The sequence below is a fragment of the Odocoileus virginianus genome, chromosome X (assembly GCF_023699985.2).
Source record: "Odocoileus virginianus isolate 20LAN1187 ecotype Illinois chromosome X, Ovbor_1.2, whole genome shotgun sequence".
Lineage (NCBI taxonomy): Eukaryota > Metazoa > Chordata > Mammalia > Artiodactyla > Cervidae > Odocoileus > Odocoileus virginianus.
In genome coordinates this window covers 18,263,549-18,283,679 of record NC_069708.1, presented here as the reverse complement: position 1 = coordinate 18,283,679, position 20,131 = coordinate 18,263,549, and the positions used below count along the sequence as shown (strand labels likewise).

General features: G+C 41.1%; 1 long non-coding RNA gene and 1 pseudogene across 2 annotated transcripts in view; one reads left to right on the top strand and one right to left on the bottom strand.

The window, feature by feature from the left end:
* The window catches only part of LOC139033178 (uncharacterized), a 126,233-nt gene that overhangs the window by 67,456 nt on the left and 38,646 nt on the right, over positions 1–20,131 (top strand). Inside the window, exon 2 of one of the 2 annotated variants that reach the window (XR_011485806.1) lies at positions 16,396–18,046. This is a non-coding gene — a long non-coding RNA (uncharacterized lncRNA). Of the gene's footprint in view, positions 1–16,395; positions 18,635–20,131 lie in introns of those variants that run through there. The other variant, XR_011485805.1, reaches the window with a different exon arrangement.
* On the bottom strand, positions 16,828–18,124 carry LOC110139857 (enoyl-CoA delta isomerase 2-like; annotated as a pseudogene).

Genomic DNA, 20,131 nt, shown 5'->3' with positions numbered 1-20,131 from the left:
AGCTTACTCAAACTCATGTCCATCGAGTCAGTGATATCATCTAACCATCTAATCCTCTGCTGTACTCTTCTCCTCCTGTCTTCAATCTTTCCCAGCATCAGGGTCTTTTCCAATGAGTCAGCTCTTTGCATCAGGTGGCCAAAGTATTGGAGTTTCAGCTTCAGCATCAGTCTTTCCAATGAATATTCAGGACTGATTTCCTTTAGGATGGGCTAGTTGGATCTCCTTGGAGTCCAAGGGATTCTTAAGAGTCTTCTCCAACACCACAGTTCAAAAGCATCAGTTCTTCGGTGCTCAGCTTTCTTTATAGTCCAATTCTCATATCCATACATGACCACTGGAAAAACCATAGCTTTGACTACATGGACCTTTGTTGGCAAAGGCCTCTGCTTTTTATTATGCTGTCTATGTTGGTCATAACTTTTCTTCCAAAGAGCAAGCATCTTTTTAATTTCATGGCTTCAGTCACCATCTGCAGTGATTTTGGAGCCCCCCAAAATAAAGCCTGTCACTGTTTCCATTATTTCTCATCTACATGCCATGAAGTGATTGGACCAGATTCCATGATCTTAGTTTTCTGAATGTTGAGTTTAAAGCCAACTTTTTCACTCTCCTCTTTTACTTTCATCAACAGGCTCTTTAGTTCTTCTTTGCTTTCTGCCATAAAGGTGGTATCATCTGCATATCTGAGATTATTGACATTACTCCCAGCAATCTTGATTCCAGCTTGTGCTTCATCCAGCCTAGCATTTCTCATGATGTCAGTTCAGTCACTCAGTCGTGTCTGACTCTTTGCGACCCCATGGACCACAGCATGCCAGGCCTCACTGTCCATCACCAACTCCTGGAGTCTACCCAAACCCATGTCCATTGAGTCGGTGATGCCATCCAACCATCTCATCCTCTGTCGTCCCCTTCTCCTCCTCCTGCCCTCAATCTTTCCCAGCATCAGGGTCTTTTCAAATGAGTCAGCTCTTCGCATCAGGTGGCCAAAGTATTGGAGTTTCAGCTTCAACATCAGTCCTTCCAATGAACACCCAGGACTGATCTCCTTCAGGATGGACTGGTTGGATCTCCTTGCAGTCCAAGGGACTCTCAAGAGTCTTCTCCAACACCACAGTTCAAAAGCATCAATTCTTTGGCGCTCAGCTTTCTTTATAGACCAACTCTCACATCCATACATGACCACTAGAAAAACCATAGCCTTGACTAGACGGACCTTTGTTGGCAAAGTAATGTCTCTGCTTTTTAATATGCTGTCTAGATTGGTCATAACTTTCCTTCCAAGGAGTAAGCGTCTTTTAATTTCATGGCTGCAATCACCATCTGCAGTGATTTTGGAGCCCAGAAAAATAAAGTTAGCCACTGTTTCCCCATCTATTTGCCATGAAGTGGTGGGGCTGGATGCCATGATCTTAGTCTCATGATGTACTCTGCATATAAGTTAAATAAGCAGGGTGACAATATACAACCTTGACATACTTCTTTCCTGATTTGGAACCAGTCTGTTGTTCCATGTCCAATTCTAACTGTTGCTTCTTGACCTGCATACAGATTTCTTAGGAGACAGGTCAGGTGGTCTGTTATTCCTATCTCTTTAAGAATTTTCCACAGTTTGTTGTGATCCACACAGTCAAAAGCTTTGGCTTACTCAGTTTGATTAGATTTCTGTGATTGTGGTTTTCACTCTGTCTGACCTCTGATGGATAAGGATAAGAGGCTTATGGAAGCTTTCTGATGGGAGAGACTGACTGTGGAGGAAACTGGGTCTTGTTCTGATGGGCGGGACCATGCTCAGTAAATCTTTAATTCAATTTTCTCTGTATGGGTGGGGCTGTGTTCCCTCCCTCTTGTTGGACCTGAGACAAAACTATGGTAGGTAATGGAGATAATGGCAACCTCCTTCAAAAGGTCCCATGCATGCACTGCTGCACTCAGTGCCCCTGACCCTACAGTAGGCCACCACCAACCCATGCCTCCACTGGAGAATCCTGGACACTAACAGGCAAGTTTGGGTCAGTCTCTTGTGGAGTCACTGCCCCTTTCTCCTGGGTCCTGGTGTGTACAAGGTTTTGTTTGTATCCTCCAAGAGACTTTTACCCCAGTCCTGTGTAAGTTCTGTAGTCAAATCCCTCTGGCCTCCAAAGTCAAATTCTCTGGGGATTCTCAGTCCCTTTGCCAGATGCCCAGGTTAGGAAATCTGTTGTGAGCCCTAAAACTTTCTTAACCGTATGAGAATTTCTCTGGTATAATTGTTCTGCAGTTTTTGGATCGTCTGCTTGGTGTCTCTATGGTGGAGTTAATGGCGACCTCCTCCAAGAGGGCTTATACCACAGGATGTGTGATCCGGGTAGCTTCACCCAGAGCCCCTGCCCCTGCAGCAGACCACTGCTCACCCATACCTCTGCAGGAGACTGAAACACAGGTTTGACTCAGTCTCTGTGTGGTCTCTGGGTCCTGGTGCACACAAGGTTTTGTTTTGGCCCTCTGAGTGTCTCTAGCAGGTATGGGGTTTGATTCTAAACACGATTTTGGAAATAAATCCATAAGAAACTAAAGAGACCATAGCAAAAATCAACAAAGCTGAAAGCTGGTTTTTTTAAAAAATAAACAAAATTGACAAACTATTAGCAAGACTCATTAAGAAACAAAGAGAGAAGAACCAAATCAACAAAATTAGAAATGAAAATGGAGAGATCACAACAGACAACACTGAAATACAAAGGATTATAAGAGACTACTACCAGCAGCTCTATGACAATAAAATGGACAACTTGGATGAAATGGACAAATTCTTAGAAAATTATAACTTTCCAAAACTGAACCAGGAAGATATAGAAGATCTTAACAAACCCATCACAAACAAGGAAATCGCAACTGTAATCAGAAATCTTCCAGCAAACAAAAGCCCAGGACCAGATGGCTTCACAGCTGAATTCTACCAAAAATTGAGAGAAGAGCTAACACCTATCTTACTCAAACTCTTCCAGAAAATTGAAGAAGAAGATAAACTTCCAAACTCATTCTATGAGGCCACCATCACCCTAATACAAAAACCAGACAAAGATGCCACAAAAAAAGAAAACTACAGGCCAATATCACTGATGAACATAGATGCAAAAATCCTTAACAAAATTCTAGCAAACAGAATCCAAGAACATATTAAAAAAATCATACACCATGACCAAGTGGGCTTTATCCCAGGAATGCAAGGATTCTTTAATATCTGCAAATCAATCAATGTAATACACCACATTAACAAATTGAAAGATAAAAACCATATGATTATCTCAATAGATGCAGAAAAAGCCTTTGACAAAATTCAACACTCATTTATGATAAAAACTCTCCAGAAAGCAGGAATAGAAGGAACATACCTCAACATAATAAAAGCTATATATGACAAACCCACAGCAAGCATCACCCTCAATGGTGAAAAATTGAAAGCATTTCCCCTAAAATCAGGAATAAGACAAGGGTGCCCACTCTCACCACTACTATTCAACATAGTGTTGGAAGTTTTGGCCACAGCAATCAGAGCAGAAAAAGAAGCAAAAGGAATCCAGATAGGAAAAGAAGAAGTGAAACTCTCGCTGTTTGCAGATGACATGATCCTCTACATAGAAAACCCTAAAGACTCTACCAGAAAATTACTAGAGCTAATCAATGAATATAGTAAAGTGGCAGGATATAAAATTAACACACAGAAATCCCTTGCATTCCTATACACTAACAATGAAAAAACAGAAAGAGAAATTAAGGAAACAATACCATTTACCATTGCAACAGAAAGATTAAATTCTTAGGAGTATATCTACCTAAAGAAACAAAAGACCTATACATAGAAAACTATAAAACACTGATGAAAGAAATCAAAGAGGACACAAACAAATGGAGAAATATACCATGTTCATGGATTGGAAGAATCAATATTGTCAAAATGGCTATTCTACCCAAAGAAATCTATAGATTCAATGCAATCCCTATCAAGCTACCAACGGTATTTTTCACAGAACTAGAACAAATAATTTCACAATTTGTATGGAAATACAAAAAACCTTGAATAGCCAAAGTAACCTTGAGAAAGAAGAATGGAACTGGAGGAATCAACCTGCCTGACTTCAGACTCTACTACAAAGCCACAGTCATCAAGACAGTATGGTACTGGCACAAAGACAGAAATATAGATCAATGGAACAGAATAGAAAGCCCAGAGATAAATCCACGAACCTATGGTCACCTTATCTTAGACAAAGGAAGCAAGGATATACAATGGAAAAAAGACAACCTCTTTAACAAATGGTGCTGGGAAAACTGGTCAACCACCTGTAAAAGAATGAAACTAGAACACTCTAACACCATACACAAAAATAAACTCAAAATGGATTAAAGATCTAAATGTAAGACCAGAAACTATGAAACTCTTAGAGGAGAACATAGGCAAAACACTCTCTGACATAAACCACAGCAGGATCCTTTATGACCCACCTCCCAGAATATTGGAAATAAAAGCAAAAATAAACAAATGGGACCTAATGAAACTTAAAAGCTTTTGCACAACAAAGGAAACTATAAGTAAGGTGAAAAGACAGCCCTCAGAATGGGAGAAAATAATAGTAAACGAAGCAACAGACAAAGGATTAATCTCAAAAATATACAAGCAACTCCTGAAGCTCAATTCCAGAAAAATAAATGACCCAATCAAAAATGGGCCAAAGAACTAAACAGACATTTCTCCAAAGAAGACATACAGATGGCTAAAAAACACATGAAAAGATGCTCAACATCACTCATTATCAGAGAAATGCAAATCAAAACCACAATGAGGTACCATCTCACGCCAGTCAGAATGGCTGCTATCCAAAAGTCTACAAGCAATAAATGCTGGAGAGGGTGTGGAAAAAAGGAAACCCTCTTACACTGTTGGTGGGAATGCAAACTAGTACAGCCACTATGGAGAACAGTGTGGAGATCCCTTAAGAAACTGGAAATAGAACTGCCATATGACCCAGCAATACCACTTCTGGGCATACACACTGAGGAAACCAGAATTGAAAGAGACACGTGCACCCCAGTGTTCATCGCAGCACTGTTTATAATAGCCAGGACATGGAAGCAACCTAGATGCCCATCAGCAGATAAGGAAGCAGATAAGGATAAGGAAGCTGTGGTACATATACACCATGGAATATTACTCAGCCATTAAAAAGAATTCATTTGAATCAGTTCTAATGAGATGGATGAAACTGGAGCCCATTATACAGAGTGAAGTAAGCCAGAAAGATAAAGAACATTACAGCCTACTAACACATATATATGGAATTTAGAAAGATGCTAATGATAACCCTATATGTAAAACAGAAAAAGAGACACAGATGTATAGAACAGACTTTTGGACTCTATGGGAGAAGGCGAGGGTGGGATGTTTCAAAAGAACAGCATGTATATTATCTATAGTGAAACAGATCACCAGCCCAGGTGGGATGCATGAGACAAGTGCTCGGGCCTGGTGCACTGGGAAGTCCCAGAGGGATTGAGTGGAGAGGGAGGTGGGAGTGGGGATCGGGATGGGGAATACATGTAACTCCACGGCTGATTCATGTCAACGTATGACAAAACCCACTGCAATGTTGCAAAGTAATTAGCCTCCAACTAATAAAAATAAATGAAAAATAAAAAAAATAAACACGATTTTGCCCCTCCTACCGTCTTGCTGGGGCTTCTCCTTTGCCCTTGGACGTGGGATATCTTTTTTTGGTGAGATCCAATACTTTGGCCACCTGATGCAAAGAACTGACTCATTGAAAAAGACTCTGATGCTAGCAAAGATGGAAGGCAGGAGGAGAAGGGGACAACAGAGGCTTAGATGGTTGGATGGCATCCCTTATTCGATGGACATGAGTTTGAGTAAGCTCCGGGAGTTGGTGATGGACAGGGAAGCCTGGCGTGCTGCAGTCCATGGGTCACAAAGAGTAGGACATGACTGAGTGACTGAACTGGACTGAACCCCATTACTTATTTTTAAAGTTCTTTCCTTGGTAGGGAGAAATCTGGGTCCTCTTACCACAAATTTTGTTTACTTATTTGTTCAACAATAATAATGAAAAGTGGGCTTCCCTGATGGCTCAGATGGTAAAGAATCTGCGTGCAATACAGGAGCCCCAGGTTCAATCCTTGGGTCAGTAAGATCCCCTGGAGAAGGGAATGGCTACCCACTCTAGTATTCTTGCCTGGAGAATCCCATGGACGGAGGAGCCTGGCGAGCTACAGTCCATGGGGTCGCAAAGAGTTGGATATGACTGAGTATGCACATACACACACACTAATGTAAAGTAGTTTTAGAATTGTTGCTGTGAGAAACAAATTCATCAACTAGAATACAACGTATATATACAGTTCTTTTTGTGTTTAGCCTTAGATTATCCAGTAAAAATACTGTTTTCCCAAGTTAATCAGAAATGCTTAAATAAATAGATAGATGGGGAAGAAGAGACAAGTCTTGCTTACAAGAGAATTCCAAATAATGCAGGTTGATAACTCACTCTTCCAGGAGATGGTACCTAATCTCCTAGGGTGGGCTAGACTGTGACTCATATCCAAAGTTAAGTAGGGAAAAGGAAAAATAATAGCTTTACAATGGAAAGACATGGCAAACACTGCATTAACCAAGTGGTGTGAAGGTTGTGTGTTTTGTTGCTCAGTTGTGTCTGACTCTTTGCGACCCCATGGACTGTGATCCACCAAGCTCCTCTGTCCATGGGATTCTCCAGGCAAGAATACTTGAGTGGGTAGCTATTTCCTTCTCCAGGGGATCTTCCCAAGCCAGGGATTGAACCCAGGTCTCCTGTATTGCAGGTGGATGCCTTACCATCTGAGCTACTAGGGAAGGCTGATGTGAAGGTTGACATCATTAGTAATAAGTGAAGTTGATAATATATACCACATGATACGATGTGATAAGAAAGGCATTTGAGGGACATTCTACTGGATATAAAGCCAGTATCCCTCAAGATAATGAAGGTCAGGAAAGACTGAGAAACTGTCAAAGACTAGAAGAGACTGGGAAGACATAACTAAGCTTAATGTGGTATCCTGGATTGGGTCCTGGAGTGGAAAAGACAATATTAATAGAAAAACTGGTGACATCCAAATAAAGTCTGCAGTTTGGTTAATAGTAATGTACTGTACAACAGTAATGTTGGTTTCTTAGGTGACAATTGTACTATGGAAATGAGAGATACTAACAATGGGGAGAATTGAGTGAGGAGTATATAGGTACTCTGTACTATTTTTGTTAACTTTTCTGTAAATCTGAAATTATTCAAAAGTGGTTTATTTCTTTTTTGAAGTTAATGAAATTGGCTTTTTCCCCTCACAAGCTTCATTGAGGTTATGTCATGCATTTATAATATACTGAAATTCATTTGTCACATATTTCATTACATCCTAGGATGCCCTGGTATCTTGGTTGGTTTTAATTCTGCTCTTTGTTCTGTAAAATTCGATGGGTTTTTACAAATGCATAGAATCATGTATCTACCACTCTAGTACCACACTGAAGAGTTAGTCTCGTCATACGAAAATCTTTTTGTGCAATCCATTTGTTGTTAACTAGTCTTCTACCTCAGTCTCTGGCAGCTACTGTTCTGTTTTCCATCCCTATAGTTTTACCTGAGTCTCCTGCATTACAGGCAGATTCTTTACCATTTGAGCCACAAGGGAAGCCATAATGTCAGCTAGGTAGAATCATACAATATATAGCCTTTGAATACATTTTTTTCACTTGTAAAAATACATTTATGAATCATCCACCTTGTTGCATGAATCAAGTATGCTTTTTTTAATTGCCTACTAGTATTCCACTGTATAGCTATAACATTGTTTTTGATAGTTGTCTTTTAACAGACATCTTGGTTATTTCTGGTTTGGAGTGATTATGAATAAAGCTACTCTTTAAACATCAGAATACAGGCTTTTTGATATGAATATATAGTCTTTCAGTTACCTTGGGTAAATACTTAAGAGCAGGATTACTGGATCATATGATAAATATATTGTATGCATTTACAAGAAACTGCCAAATTGTCTTCTAAAGTGGCTGTACCATTTTGAGTTTCCACCAGTCATAAATGAGATGTGACTGTGTGTCTTTGACAATATTTGGTATTGTTATCAGAGGGAACACCACCCTTAAGTTCAATAATTCACTATAGGAACTCACAGAATTCAAAAAAAGCTGTTAAGCTCATGTGGTGGTGGTTTATTCGCTGAGTCATGTCTGACTCTTTCGATCCCATGGACTGTAGCCTGCCAACCTCCTTATCCATGGGATTCTCTAGGTGAGAATACTGGAGTGGGTTGTCATTTCCTTCTCCAGAGGATCTTGCCAACCCAGGAATCAAACCTGGGTCTCCTGCATTTCAGGGAGCTCATAGTTATGGTTTATTTCAGAGACAGGATACAGATTAAAATCAGCCAAGAGAAGAGGTGTATAAGACAGGGTCCAGGAGAGTTCCAAGTGAGAAGCTTCTAACTGTCCTCTTCCAGGAGAATTGTAGATAGAACTGACTCTTCTCAGCAATGATATGTAATAATACACACAGAGTATTGCCAACTAGGGAAGCTCACTTGAGCCTTCGTATCCAGAGATTTTACTGGGACTCAGTCACGGAGACACACGACTGCCTGTGTGACTGATCTTAGTTTCCTGCTCCTCCAGAGGAGGGCTGATACCACATGACCCAAAGCCCATCATAAATCACATTGTTAGACTATCTGATGTGGTCTAAGGCTCCCCAGTGAAACAAAGACACTTATCAGGTAGGACTGTTAAGGACTTTAAACATTTTGTCCCTGGAGCCATGGACACAAGCCAACCTCTGTTCAGGTAAGGTTAATTTTCAACTATGCAAATAAAAACTTCATATTTTCTAATCTATTATCTGTGTTCCTGCTAAGTCGCTTCCATCATGCCCAACTCTTTGCAACCCTATGGACTGTAGCCTGCCAGGCCCCTCTGTCCATGGGATTCTCCAGGCAAGAATACTGGAGTGGGCTGCCATTTCCTTCTCCAGGAGATCTTCCAGGGATCTAACCCATGTCTCCTGGGTCTCCTGCATTGGCAGGCGGGTTTTCTACCACTAGCGCCACCTGGGAAGCCTTAATCTATTATCTGAGTTTACATGAAAAAAAAAAAACTGAAGCTTTTTAGATAAACAAAAATAGTTAACTCTTCATTAAAACTCCATAATACTGTGTGTGTGTGTGTGTGTGTGTGTGTGTGTGTACAGAGAAAGAAAGGGTAGGGAGAAGGAGGGAGGAAGAGTTATATAGAGAGACTGAGATTATAGTAATAATATACTTAGGAAACTTTCTCAGACTATATTACTATCATTTGTATGTTTGGTTCTCTTCTTCATGTTAGTTGCTAGGAGGTATGAGGTAAAGTTATACCAAGGCTTTTCTCTGTTGTTTCCTCTTTTATAAACTTCTGATATCAATATTATTGAAATTTTAGTTAGATCATAAATTTGTATTTTACTTTGTTTCATTGTATTTTCTATTATTTTAGGGTTGATAGGACACAAATATCCTAGACAAATTTTTCAAAGGCCATTGTTAGATCATTGTCAGATTTCAAGCACAAGATGAGAAACCAACACTTGTATTTGCCTTGCCTTTCTTCCAAAATCCTAGTGACACATCCAAATAGATATTTTAAAAATGTTTTTTTAGAGTTTTTTTTTATTAGTTGGAGGCTAATTACTTTACAATATTGTAGTGGTTTTTGTCATACATTGACATGAATCAGCCATGGATATACATGTATTCCTCATCCCGATCCCCCCTCCCACCTCCCTCTCTACCCAATCCCTCTGGGTCTTCCCAGTGCACCAGGTCCGAGCACTTGTCTCATGCATCCAACCTGGGCTGGTGATCTGTTTCACCCTAGATAATATACATGTTTCGATGCTGTTCTCTTGAAACATCCCACCCTCGCCTTCTCCCACAGAGTCCAAAAGTCTGTTCTATACATCTGTGTCTCTTTTTCTGTTTTGCATATAGGGTTATCGTTACCATCTTTCTAAATTCCATATATATGTGCTAGTATACTGTAATGTTCTTTATCTTTCTGGCTTACTTCACTCTGTATAATGGGCTCCAGTTTCATCCATCTCATTAGAACTGATTCAAATGAATTCTTTTTAATGGCTGAGTAATATTCCATGGTATATATGTACCACAGCTTCCTTATCCATTTGTCTGCTGATGGGCATCTAGGTTGCTTCCATGTCCTGGCTATTATAAACAAAGGATTAATCTCAAAAATATACAAGCAACTCCTCCAGCTCAATTCCAGAAAAATAAATGACCCAATCAAAAAATGGGCCAAAGAACTAAACAGACATTTCTCCAAGGAAGACATACAGATGGCTAAAAAACACATGAAAAGATGCTCAACATCACTCATAATCAGAGAAATGCAAATCAAAACCACAATGAGGTACCATTACACGCCAGTCAGGATGGCTGCTATCCAAAAGTCTACAAGCAATAAATGCTGGAGAGGGTGTGGAGAAAAGGGAACCCTTTTACACTGTTGGTGGGAATGCAAACTAGTACAGCTGCTACGGAAAACAGTGTGGAGATTTCCTAAGAAACTGGAAATAGAACTGCCATATGACCCAGCAGTCCCACTTCTGGGCATACACACCGAGGAAACCAGATCTGAAAGAGACACGTGCACCCCAATATTTTAAAAATATTGATCCATAAAAGCTCTGAAAAAAGAGGGATATCATTGGTGAACCAGAGCTTTTAAGTGATTTTTGGAAGATGGAATGTGGAAAGGTTCCTATCTATGGAAACACCAAAAGAAGACAGCTGCCTGGAGAGGGCCCGCTTCTTCACCAGAGACCCAGTGACATACCAAACTCTGAGCTCACAAGCACAGAGAAGGAGAATGGTCATTATTATAGTAAGAAGGTCCTCTAGTGAAGACATAACTTGTATGTTTAGTGCCTCCAAGTTCATACAGCACCTTTGTACATATAAAATGGTGCTCCTTCTTGGCAAGTGAATTACAAAATAGTACATCTTCCTCATGAGTTTGCACACACAAGGGCACAGAGTTTTGAAGGTGAATGCAACTGAATTGCAGTCCTACTCACTGCCTCAGTGGGATATCTCTGTTCAGGGAAAAACCTCTACAACCTTAGCTGGTTTCCTTGGGTTTTTTTTGTTTGTTTGCTTGTTTTTGTTTGTTTGTTTGTTTTTCCATTTTATTGCATCTGCAAGATAGGTGTGTAGGAGTACCTCTGTTCTTCGTAGGGAAGGTAGTTCTTCAAGTGCTATGTGGAAAAGTTTCCTCTAAGGTAGCACAAACATTACTGTATGCTTTTAACATCTGGGCCCTCTTCAGGGGCTCTCAAATCTAATATTAACTTCCACTTCCATCTGTACAGTATGGAGTAGCCCCATTCCTACCACCTCCTACCTCTTACAACTAAAAAACCAAAATCAAAAAATAACCCTGGTAATAACACGCAAACAAGCAGAAGAAGGCTCTGAAATATGGAGAGAAGAAAGTTGATGGTCCAGAAACCTCAGGACTTGAGGAACAACATGGTAGTGAGTTTCCTCAGCTTCCTTATGGCCTCTATATTGTGGACAATGGAGTGCAGACGCCTCCAATCTGGAATGGCCAACAGGCATAGACAGGAAAAAAAAGCTCCAAGAAAAGCCTATTACCCCTAGGCAAAGGAGCAGGAAAAGGGTGGCCTTCCAGAAGAGAACATCTTTTTGATAATACACACCCTACACCAGCCAATTACACCACACCCCTCACCACAGTTCCAGTGGGGCCAAACAGGGAGCTGATCTTCCACTCCTGGCCCTATGGAAGCAGGCAGTGACATTCCAGTGTCCCTACTCAGTGGTGTTAGGGGGCCAAGAAGATTACGTTAGATCTTTTAGGTGATTGTAAAGCCTTGGAGTTTTACTCTGAGAATCCAGTTGATGGTTTTGGGCAGGGAGTGACATGATCTGACTTAGTTTTAACAGGATCTGGCTGGTGAGTTGAGGATAGACAGACAGGGAAGGGGCAGAAACAGGTTTTATTTTCTTTGTCGAACGGCAAGAAAATTCAGTAAAGTTGTGAGAACATGCTTTATCAAGACAACAGAGACTCAGAGAGGTAAAGTAGCATGTTCAAGGTCACACAGCTAGTAGAGGACAAAGCTGCATCTATCTAGCGCCAGATTTTCAATCTTCTGTGAAAGGAGTAGCTAAATTTACAGAATGCAGCATCACTTCAGGAAGATTTTTAAAGAATCCCTGCTAAAATGCTGCTAAGTATTTGTGAATATTGCATCAGAAAGGGGGATTAGGAGAGATCAGAGTTGTTTTTTTTTTTTTTTTTTTTTAAGGGGGCGGACAGATACTAAATGTAGGCCTGCACTGTCTCCCTTCCACCATTAGATGGCAATTTTTTATTTGTTACAGAGGAAATGGTGCCGCAGTTTACTGGGCAGTTGACAAAAATGAAGGAACTATGAACTAAAACCAACGAATACATGGATCAAGGCTTTGGAAAAAAAAATCCAATTGATCCAATACATGTGTGGGGTGGTAAGACAGGGGGATCTGGGCTTTGAGAGCAGTGGTAGAATGAACAAAAAATTTTGACAATCACAGCTGACAGCACAAATTAGAACATTGATTTTCAAACAGCAGGTTGTAAAGAAGAGTAGTTCCTAAAATCAATTCAGCGAGGGACAATTGGCAGTCTTTTAATTCAAAAGAACAGAATAAAAGAAAATAACAGAATAGAAAATGTTGGAATGCATTGCACATTGTAAGATCAGAATTAATTTGGGAATCTTGTCTAATTTTACAAAAGTCAATATGTACATATTGAGCCATAATACAAAATGTATTTAAAATTTTTTTATCATGAGTATAGTCAAAAAAAGTTTTAAGAAACACTGGACTAGATGAAATGTAAATGAACAGAAGGATTGCACCTACTTGAAACACATTACTTTGTGGAGGTATTTATCTTTATTTTAAACTTTCTTTTTTTTTCTTCCCCCTACCTCCTAGTCTCGGGGCCTGTTATGGGCTGAATTTGTGACCCTCCCAGCAAATTCATATGTTGCAGCCCCAATTAATCGCTCGGTTGTGTCCGACTCTTTGTGACCCCATTGACTGTAACCTGCCAGGTTCCTCTGTTCATGGGATTCTCCAGGCCAAGAATACTGGAGTGGGTTGCCATTTCCTTCTCCAGGAGATCTTTGTGACCCAGGGATCGAGGGGGGAGGGGGGATGAAGGGAGAGGGAGGAGGGCGAGTCTTCTGCATTGCAGGCAGGTTCTTTACCACTGAGCCACCCCTGAATCCCTATGTTGAAGCCCAACCCCCAACAGCTCAGAATGTGACTTTATTTGGAGATAGGGCCTTTACGGAGGTGATTAAGTTAAAATGAGGCCATTACGGTGGTCTCTAATCCATTCTGATGTCAGAGGAAAATTTGGACACAAAAAGAGACATCAGGGATGTATGTGCACAGAGGAAAGAACATGTGAGAACACTGGGAAGAAGCTGGCCACCTAAAAACCAAGGAAAGAGTTCTCAGGAGACACTGAACCTACTGACACCTTGATCTTGGACTTCTAGCTTCCAGAACCATGAAAGAAATTAATTACTGTTGTCGAGTCACCCAGCCTGTGGCATTTTGTTATGATAGCCCTAACAAATTAATCGAGGACTGTAGTCTGCTAGTCTATTTCTGGGACCTGGGGCAAGAAAAGACCTGGGTCAACTGAATGTCCTGCTGCTTTTCAAACGGGAGTTCCTGGATTTAGTTCAGTTCTTCACAGAGGAAAGTTCATAAGCTCCTATGCCAAATGTACCTGCATTCTTATAGCCATTCCATCATTTTAATAAGGGTGTGATTTTGCTTTTTCACCTCTCCAAGATTAAATTTCCTCATAAATAAAGTCACATTAATAATACTTTTCCTCAATGTTGATGTAAAGATTAAATGATATACAGTTGGCTTTCGATACCCACAGGTTCCACATCTACAGATGCAACCAATTCTGAATCATAAATACTTGGGGAAAAAATCCAAAGTGTTCCAAAAAGCAAAACTTCAATTTGCTGCATGCCAGCAACTAATTACATAGCATTTACATTGTATTAGGTATAATAGGTAATCTAGAGGATTTTGAGAATCCATGGATTTTGGTATCCATGGAGTGTCCTGGAGCCAATCCCCTGTGGATACCAAGGGACAACTGGAATTATCTAAAATTGTTAGCAGTCAATAAATCACTGTAGATTTTCCTGCTGTTGTCATTGTAGTTGTTTATTATTATGTGTTCATTTTGTGGCTGTTCCAATACCTCTCTTTCCTTGAAAGGTATGTTGTCTTCTGGAACAGTAACTAAAACGGTTGAGAGGTAGAAAGCGGGAATGAGAAACTGAAAAGATCGAAATTATTTGATCCAACGTAGAAAGGTTTGACTAGAGGAAAGAAGTGGTTGTCACACGGTTGTGCGATACAGCACCAGTTCAAGGGATTGAAGTTAATTAGGAAATAGATCAGAGAGTTTAATAATAATTTAAAAACTCATACAAATAATAGACAAACATGAATGAGTTTCTTTTTAAGATTGTTTAGATAATTGTGGATGCATATACAGTTGTAATAAATAATACAGAGAGATCCTGTGTACCCTTTACCCAGTTTTCTTGAATGATAACATCTTGCAAAACTATAGTACAAGCAGGCAGATTCATAAAGACAGAAAATAGAATAGAGGTTGCCAAGGGCTGAGAGGGGAAATGGGGAGTTATTGTTTAATGATTATAGAGGGTTTTTTTTTCCCTTTTTTATTTATTTTACTTTACAATATTGTATTGATTTTGGCATACATTGACTTGAATCCACCATGGGTGTACATGTGTTCCCCATCCTGAACTCCCCTCCCACCTCCCTCCCCATCCCATCCCTCTGGGTCATCCCAGTGCACCAGCCCCGAGCACCCTGTATCATGCATCGAACCTGGACTGGCAATTCTTTCACATATGCTAATTTACATGTTTCAATGCCATTCTCCCATATCATCCCATCCTTGCCCTCTCCCACAGAGTCCAAAAGACTGTTCAATACATCTGTGTCTCTTACGCTGTCTTGCATACAGGGTTATCGTTACCATCTTTCTAAATTCCATATATATGCGTTAGTATACTGTATTGGTGTTTTTCTTTCTGGCCTACTTTACTCTGTATAATAGGCTCCAGTTTCATCCATCTCATTAGAACTGATTCAAATGAATTCTTTTTAATGGCTGAGTAATATTCCATTGTGTATATGTACCACAGCTTTCTTATCCATACATCTGCTAATGGACATCTAGGTTGCTTCCATGTCCTGGCTATTATAAACAGTGCTGCGATGAATATTGGGGTACACGTGTCTCTTTCAATTCTGGTTTCCTCGGTGTGTATGCCCAGCAGTGGGATTGCTGGGTCATATGGCAGTTCTATTTACAGCTTTTTAAGGAACCTCCACACTGTTCTCCATAGTGGCTGTACTAGTTTGCATTCCCACCAACAGTGTAAGAGGGTTCCCTTTTCTCCACACCCTCTCCAGCATTTATTGCTTGTAGACTTTTGGATAGCAGCCATTCTGACTGGCGTGAGATGGTACCTCATTGTGGTTTTGATTTGCATTTCTCTGATAATGAGTGATGTTGAGCATCTTTTCATGTGTTTGTTAGCCATCTGTATGTCTTCTTTGGAGAAATGTCTGTTTAGTTCTTTGGTCCACTTTTTGAGTGGGTCTTTTATTTTTCTGGAATTGAGCTCCAGGTGTTGCTTGTATATTTTTGAGATTCATTCTTTGTCCATTGCTTCATTTGCTATTATTTTCTCCCATTCTGAAGGCTGTCTTTTCACCTTGCTTATAGTTTCCTTTGTTGTGCAGAAGCTTTTAATTTTAATTAGGTCCCGTTTATTTATTTTTGCTTTTATTTCCAATACTCTGGGAGGTGGGTCATAGAGGATCCTGCTGTGGTTTATGTCAGAGAGTATTTTGCCTATGTTCTCCTCTAGGAGTTTAATAGTTTCTGGTCTTACGGTTTTTTGGGGTTTTGTTTGTTTGTTTGTTTGTTTTTATCCCCAGATGTGTTTTTTATAAAGGACCACCTTAAATGAGAATGAAGATGAGACAATACATGAGGAAATAACCACTGATACGGAATATCACGTTCCTGGGAAACGGTCTAATTCTCCATGTCTTTTTGGCAGATGATAGGGGTGGAATGAAACTAGGATTCTAATTGGCCCTCTGATAGTCCTGCTCCTTTCTGCTCACTCCCCCTTCCAGGTGGCTGAGAAAGAACATGCGACCCACCGAAGACCTTGCCTCGGTCTCTCAGAGGTTGTCGGTGTTCCGGCGATCCAGTTGGTGACCCTGTGCAGGGCGGCAGAGCACCATGGTGGTTTTCAAACATGTGGTCTCGGCCTGCAATGCAGTGAACGCGTTCCAGAACAGGGCGCCAGGCAGCATGTTCCAGTGCACCTGGTAACAGCGGTTCATGTTGAGAGAGCTGAGACTGCCCCCGGCCAAGTCAACAGAAGTTCCCCAAGCGCGTTTGACATCATCTGTTTTCCATCAAGGCTCCAGCACAATACAATCATAGTGACTGGTATTTAAGCACTGAAAGAAGGCACAGCGAGGTTTACTCGGCTCGGGGACTGAGAAGCGGGAGCAGTGGTACAACACTTCCCTGGAGGCACCCGGCTGGGCCATGCTGTCATCAGAGCTTCGCCTTTCTGGACAGGAAGCTCACGATGGCATTCATGCACTCGTCTGACAGCCACCTCTCCCTCAGGACACTGCTTTCTTCCGCGTTGACCACTTGCAACTTTTCTTTCTCCCCGTTTCTGATGATCTGCTTGGAAATTCTCATGGCTTTGGGGGGGAGCTTTGAATATGCTTTCAGCCTGTCCCAAACTTCTTTCTGAAAAGTGCCGTCAGGAAAAACTTCGGTAACGAGTCCTTGGGCATACGCTTCCTGGGCCGTTAACTTCTTCCCCAAAAGGAGCATCTCTGCCGCCTTGCTTGAGCCCATTATCTTGGGAAAAGTGTAGAGGAACAGCCTTCTGGACTCTGGCCCAGGTGACTGAACTGGTTGTGAAAGGTTGCCCGGTCTGTTGCATACATGACGTCAGACAGCTCGATGATGGTGATGGAGATCCCCACAGCCGGCCCGTTGACCATGGCCACCAGAGGCTTTGGGAAATCTATGAAACAGTTGACAAAATCCCTCAGGAGGACCTCCCTGCTCCTGGCCATCTCCTCCAGCCCACCGGCGGGCAGATTCGTGAAGTTGGTCAGGTCGTTCCCGCTGCAGTAGTAGTCCCTGCTGCCTGTTAAAACAGTTATGGCTGACTCATCCTTGCTTGCAGCCTGAAGTGCAGCTATGATGTCATGATACATCTGAGTGGTGAGAGCATTTCTTTTGGTTGGACGGTTCAACCGGATGGTGGTGATGCCATCTTCAGAGGTCACCACCAGGCTGTCGCTTTCCGGTTGCTTCCTGTCTGCTGCAGGTGCCTCTGGGTGGGGGACTCAGAGGAAGCAGACTGGACACTAAGTCCAAGTAGTTCTGTCGGGCAGCTTCCTTGGACAGACTGCCAAGAGCATTCCATGCATCTCATTTGGTCTTATTGATAAAGTCCAGCATACCTGGTTTGGGCACGTTACAAGGTCCTTCAGTGGCCTGCTTGTAGAGTGCATAGAGTTTCAGCTTCACTTCATTGACCGGATCTTCCTTCAGGAGCTTCACCTGGTTCACTGTGTTGTTAAAGTCCTTCTGGCTGGTTCACATGCCAGGGCTGGGACCTGCGGGGGACTGGGGGAATCCACTTGGCCTGGATGCTAGGCTGTGAAGCTCACTAAGCAGACACGCTCAGTCCTCACCTCCAGAAATCTAAAAAGCCAGCATCAGAGTGGAGACAGCAAGCGTGGCCAGGTAAGTCCTTTTTAAGCACACACTGTGGAGAAGCCCAGAGCACCAGTGCCTGGTGAGCTGGCCTGCCAACCCCGCCATGGCCGACCAAGGACAAAGGCGGGACTGCCGGGAGAGGTTTTGTTTTGACTGATGGAAAAGTTTTGGAAATTGATTGTGGTGATGATTATAACACATTGTGAATATGCTTAATACCACTGATTGGTACCATTGAAAATGGCAAACTTCAAGCTATGTATATTTTATCACACTAATTTAAAAATCTTGTTATGGACTGAATGAATCTCACCCAGAATTCATATGCTGAAGCCCTAACCCCTAATATGATAGTATCTGGAAGTAAGGCCTTTGAGTTAATTAGGTTCAGGTGATGTTATGAGAGTGAGGCCCCCACGATGGTGTTAATATTCTTATAAGAAGAGAGACACCAGAGTTCTCTCTCTTGTGCCATCTGAGGATACAGCAAGAAAATGGCCATTTACAAGCCAGGAAGAGGGCCCTTACAAGAAACTGAATCTGTCAGGACTTTAATTTTGGGCTTCATAACATTCAGAACCGTGAGAAATAAATGTCTGTTGCTTAAGCCACCCAGTCCATGGTATTTTCTTGTGGAGGCCTGAGCAGACTGACACACCTCTAGTAGAATATCACAACCAGTATATTGACATTAATACAATCAAGATACAGAACAGTTACATCACAGCAGGGATCCCTTGTGTTGTCTTTTATAGTCACACTCTCCTCTCTTATCCCTGTCCTATGGCAAATACATCTCTCCATTTCTATAATTTTGTACTTTTAAGAATGTTACATGGATAGAGTCATGTGGTATGTGAGATTTGGGGATTGACTTTTTTTTTCTCTCTCAGCCTAATTCTTTTGAAAGTGAAAGTGTTAGTTTCTCAGTCCTGTCTGACTCTTGGTGACCCCATGGACTGTAGCCCGCCAGGCTCCTCTGTCCATGGGATTTTGCAGGCAAGAATACTGGAATGGGTTGCTGTGCCCTTCTCCAAGGGATCTTCTCCACCCAGGGATTGAAACCAGGTCTCCTGCCTTGCAGGCAGATAATTTACTGTCTGAGCCATCAGGGAAGCCCTAATTCCCTTAAGATCCATCCAGACTGTTGCTGTATTGTCAATAGTCTGTTCCTTTTTCTTGCTAAGAGGTATTCCATTGGTATGGATGTACCACAGTATGTCTGTGTCTAACCAGTCCCCTACTGAAGGACATTTGGGTTATTTTCAGTTTTAGGCTATTATTCAGTTCAGTTCAGTTCATTATTAATAAAGCTTATATGAACATTTGTGTATTTATGCCAAATAGTGCAATTGCTGGGTTGTATGCTAAGCCGTGTTTAGTTTTCTAAGAAAGTGCTGTACTCGTTATGAGAGTGGCTGTAAATTTCCCATTCCCACTAGCTATGCATGAGTGATCCAGTTTTTCCACATCTTTGCAAACATTAGGTGATTTTTTACTATTTTTTTATTATAGCTATGCTGATATTCAAATGTTGAGCCAGTCTTTCAAACTTAGAATAAATCCCACTTGGTAATGGTGTATAAACTTTTACATATTGCTGGATTAGATTTGCTAATATTTTATTGAGGGTTGTGTGTATTTAAGTTCATGGGAGATATTGTTTTATAGTTTTTTATTTTCTGTACTGTCTTTGGTTTGGTATCTGACTAATATTAGTATTACAAAATAAGTTGGACGGTGTTCCCATTGCTGCTATTTTCTGGTAGCAGTTGTGGAAAACTGACATTAATTCTTCTTTAAATGTATGGTAGAGTTTTCCAGTGAAACTGTTCAGGAGCTTTTCGTTAATAATCACAAATTCATTTTTTTTCAGTGCTTATAGGACTATTTTTACCTATTTTGTTGAGGTTGAGTATGATAGTTTGTGGATTTGGAGGAACTGGTCCACTTCTAAGTTTTCAAATTTATAAGAGTATAGTTCTGTTTTGCATATAGGGTTATCGCATTTCAATGTATGACAAAAACCACTGCAATGATGTAAAGTAATTAGCCTCCAACTAATAAAAATAAATGAAAAAAAAAGAGTATAGTTCATAGTATTCCTTTATT